The sequence below is a fragment of the Prunus mume genome, linkage group LG1 (assembly GCF_029339155.1).
Source record: "Prunus mume cultivar Tortuosa linkage group LG1, ASM2933915v1, whole genome shotgun sequence".
Classification (NCBI taxonomy): Eukaryota; Viridiplantae; Streptophyta; class Magnoliopsida; order Rosales; family Rosaceae; genus Prunus; species Prunus mume.
The window spans coordinates 1,685,339-1,690,386 of NC_142698.1; the positions used below are offsets into that span (position 1 = coordinate 1,685,339).

At 37.0% G+C, this 5,048-nt stretch overlaps 1 pseudogene; it reads left to right on the plus strand.

Annotated features, from left to right (window-relative positions):
• Positions 1–682: 682 nt before the first annotated feature.
• LOC148920661 (E3 ubiquitin-protein ligase PUB24 pseudogene) lies at positions 683–1,995 on the plus strand (annotated as a pseudogene).
• The last annotated feature ends 3,053 nt before the right edge of the window (positions 1,996–5,048 follow it).

Here is a 5,048-nt window from a genome sequence, read left to right on the forward strand (position 1 = left end):
AAAACTACATATAATTCGTCACAAGTTAACTTTTCAATCCTTGAAAACTTGACTACAAAAAAGAACAAGTAATCTTACAATGATCAAATTTTGAATTTTATATATAATCTTACTACATATCAGACGTGTGAATCATTTTTTTGTTTGTTTCTTTTCTGGTAATTCAAGTCCACTTACTTCAAACATAAGTTGGAATTCATACATAGAGGAACTCTAGAAGTTGCAGTGCAAACGGCTTTTCGTAATTTCCTTAATTCTTCTGACATCTACAGTGCCAAGTGCCGCCCACAAATTTTGCCGTCTTCATTTCTTCAATCCCATGAAACTTTCCACAAGTTCGTCTGCATGGTCCACTCCACTATTAGCTAATGGGGCCCCCCATGCCCTCATGGAATACGACTTCAGCTGCAACAAGTGGAAGTCTTGGGTGGATAACTAGAAGAAAGTTGAAGTAAATGTGATTTATAAATTCATCGTGCGTTGACCAACCCAGTCAGAATATGAAAGTTTGACTGCCAAAGCCGACATCTGAATAATATTACCAAATTGATGACAATTTTCGGTGGCGTACTGTCATTGTTTTCAAACTTATCTTCCCCAATTAAAACAAGCCCGCTTTCTCTTACCACAACACAAAAGTTTGTATATAAAAGCCAACCAGGGCATTTTACATTTGGAAAGAAGACTTACCCTAATTTCAATGGAGGAAATTCAGATACCTGAGTATTTCATATGTCCCATATCTCTTCAGATCATGAAAGACCCAGTAACGGTGTTGACCGGCATCACCTACGACCGCGAAAGCATCGAGCAGTGGTTTTCAACAACACACGACATGTCGTGCCCGGTCACAAAGCAGGCCTTGCCAAGAGACAACGCCTTGACGCCTAATCACACGCTCCGCAGGCTGATCCAGCAATGGTGCAAAGAAAATGCAACCAACGGTGTAGGTTTGATCCCAACTCCGAAACTTACCCTGAACAAGATCTACGTCTCTGGACTTGTCCAGGATCTTGGGGTTTCTCATTTGCAGGCCAACGCGTTGAAAAAATTGGAAGCCCTTGCATTAGAGAATGCTCAAAGGAACAGGAGGTCCATGGGTGAAGCAGGTGTTGCCAAAGCTATGGTTTTGTTCATTGTAAGATGTTACAAGGAAGGTGCTCAAAGAAATGGTGTTCTAGAAGCTTTGAGAATTTTGCACCATGTATGGAGTGTGGCTGATGATCATGAAGTTAAGCTTATTGTCAATGGAAGCAATGACTTTCTTGAATCTTTGACATGGGTTTTAGGATGTGATCCTGAGATGGATAACCATGCGATCCTCATGAAAAGCGAAGCGATACTAGTAATGAAAATGGCAATGGAAGTCATAACTGCAAGTCAGCTCGAGCTGTTGAATCTTGAATTTTTCAAGAATATTGTAATGGTGTCTAAAGAGAAGATCTCCCAAGAAGCTCTCAAATCTGCACTGCATGTTCTAATAGAAGCATGCCTGTTGGGGAGAAATCGAATGAAGATGGTTGAATCCGGTGCAATTTTCCAACTCATCGAGCTTGAACTAGCAAGACCCGAAAGGCACATCACCGAGCTGATCTTCAATCTCTTGGCCAATTTGTGTGGCTGCGCTGATGGGAGAGCACAGCTTCTAAAGCACGCTGGTGGAATTGCTTTAGTGTCTAAAAGAATTCTTAGGGTTTCACCAGCAACAGATGATCGAGCAGTCCATATACTTTCATTGATCGCGATGTTCTCAGCGACACATGAAGTTCTTCTGGAGATGCTGTTAGTTGGAGCAGTGTCAAAGCTTTGCATGGTAATGCAAGCAGACTGTACAGCCCATTTGAAGAAGAAGGTTAGAGGGATCTTAAGGCTGCATTCTAATGTATGGAACAATCAACCTTGTATTGCCGTATATCTTGTAACAAGGCCAAGGTAACATTACTACTAACTTTTACATGATAATTTATTATTATTTTTATTTTTATTTTTATACAAGCGATATTAGAGCCATTCTAGCTGGCAAAACTCGGGCTGGGGTTGGTTTGGGCCAAAAAGGGTTTCCAGCAGCAAAGGCTAGCCCTGACAGGAGGTGGGGTCCATGAGCCTGAGTTGGCTTGAGGGGGAGTTCAGCCTGAGTTCAAGCCAGGGTTTGCTTGACGTCAGTGATGACGTCAGCAACAAATTTTTTTTAAAAAAAATACCAAAAAATTCAGATTTTAAAAAATAAAATAAATACTTAGTCATATTTTTCACTTTCTACACAAAAACTCTATACAAATTCCTCTCCTTATATCTCATGTAAATAGTTATTGCCATGGCAATGGGTGGAAACACCACAACCTTTTACAATGGCAGCTACTATTCACGTAAATAGTAGCTGCCATAGTCCCCCCATTGCCATGACAAAGGGCAAATGGGTGGAGTTGCTCTTAAAGGAAGAACGAATCGAATGTAGGACCTCAAATATGTGACTAAATGCTCATAATCAGTTAAGCTACAAACCCTTTTCCATAATTAAATCTTTTTATTGCCAGTATATATTCCCGAACATTTTGTTCAAGACTTTGTTATCGTGTAAAGATTACGCGTGCGAATTGTGTATAACATTGACTTTGTAATTGGGCTCAAATTACAAGCGGAACAAAACTCAAACAACAAGCAGGGAAACGTGTATTACAGCAACAGTTGACTTTGAATTAGGTTGTCCTTTTCTTCATTTAGACATATAATGCTTATCTTCTCCCTACCAATCATCATAACAAACATGTCCAAATTGTTTCAAACTTGTGGTTAAATCTAAGTAAATGTGGGGTCTATTCTTCTTGTTTGTACCTAAATATTTATTTATAAATAAGTAGACTGTTGCTATCAGGGACGGACTTACGATTCCGAATTGAGGCAGGCTAAATTTACTTTACGTACAAAACCTAATAAGAACAAAGAAAACTTGACAGTACGAGTGAATTTTATTAATAACCAAAACATATTACACTTAGTAGGGGGGGACATAATGAGTCTTACCCCTCAAAATACATCTAGTACAAAGATAGAAACTAGTAAACTAAAAAAAAAAAAAAAGACAAGAAGAAATAAACATGCAATGTAAATACAAACAACATTATAGAAGTTGCACCCTTCGAGTCTTGATAGAGTTAAAATCACTAATTATCGATTCATTATCTATATTATTTCTCAATGTGTAATAACATACAATTAGAAAGAAAGTCATCACCTATCTTGCTCCGAAGTCAATTTTTGATAAGTCTCATACATGAAAATGCTCGTTTTGTTGTTGCTATAGAAACTGGAAGAGTTAGCACCAAACGAATCAATCTATCAATTAAGTAGTATGTTTGCGCTAATCTTGTTTCAATTAAGTGTTGAAGTAATATAGGAATGGAATCAAGATTCTTGAAGGCTGGAATGCGATCCATATCAATCTTATAAAATCCCAATTGTTGATGTAAAGCTTGCAACTCAGTTGTACTGAATCTTGAGGATAAAATTTCTCAGCAAAAGTGCATATATCACCAATGTTAAATCACTTGAAAGCATCACGAGGATCCAATGCTGAGCTAAAACAAAGGAGTTCCACAATTCCATCTGGAAATCAAGTATTTAACTCCCCCAATTAATAATCTATTACCTCATTAAATACATCAATATGATAATAATGCTCAAATGTTATGCAATCTTTTTGTTGACAAGAACGATGAGTGCCCATTGTACAACGGTTACCCATATCAGGCATACAAATATCATGTGTTTCACAAAATGATTGCACACTATGTATAAAATCATCCCAAACATTTTTCTCAATTCAACAAGCTCCATTTTTGTACTTGCAACCAAATTCAAAGCACTCACAATGTCTTGAGATTTTCTTTGAAGTTCTTGACAAAGAAAATCAGTGAATCTCATAGTTTTGTCCAACGAATTCAAGCAAAAGCAAGTCCAAATATAACATAGAAATTTTAATACCTTCTGCTTCCCCACGAAATTGTGAGATAGGACCATGATAACTGATATCCTTAACAAGTGTCTTGGTAGCATCAAATAAATCAATCAAACTCCTAATAGAACTAAAATGTGAGCCCCAATGAGTACTTCCAGGTCGTTGCAAACAACGAATTTGGTTAACCCCTTTACCTGTTCCAAGTCTTCCAACCGTTAGTAAGTCTTCAATTTTAGCTTGACGAGTTGATTTTAACTTTTGGTCATTCTTCTTTTTTTAGTGCAGGGCATGCCACCACCAAGCCCCGAATTTGGGCTTGAATGGAATATAAGTAGATGGATGTGTTGCGTCCTAGATCTGACTTTAATCAAACGATTGTTCCGCCGAGCAAGGATCCTCATCATGGCCTAGGTTCTTTCACTACCTCGGGGTCAAGGCTATGCGACCAAATGATGTGGAGTGGGTGGAGATGAAGATTAAAAGTTAAACGTAATGAAATGAAGAATAAGTGCGTAAAGTAAAGGTGCTTAAACTTAAATATAATTTAAAGACAAATGCATAAAGTAAAGTGCGAAAGATAAATAACGTAAAGACGAGAATTAAAGTGCGATAAAATGAATCAAAGCGATAAATAAAGCAAGAATGAAATGAAAGCGATAAGAACAATAAAGTAAAATGAACTTGAAATTAAACTTAATTGAAGTGTGATAACAATGAAAAGTAAATCAATTGAAATAAACTTGAATTTAAATTACAAGATAATATAAATTGAACGAGAATTTAAACTTATACTAAGAAAAGGAAGAACTCGTTACATTAAGTGCATGAAAAGTAAAATCCTAAGTCTAGGAAAAGAAAAGTGCAAGATGAAAAATAAGTTTGTCTGTCTGATGTTGTTTGTATTCTGTCTTCGTTTGGTGAAGTTTATATAAGGCATTCGTCAGCCCATGGGCTGGACATTGAATGGCCAAATGTCAACCCTTTTAAAATCTTTCCTTTTGAGGCCTCTTGAATTCGTGGGATTACATTGGTTGAAATATTCTGATTGATTGATTCTCTCTTGTTTTGAAGTATGCTAAACTATCATCAATCT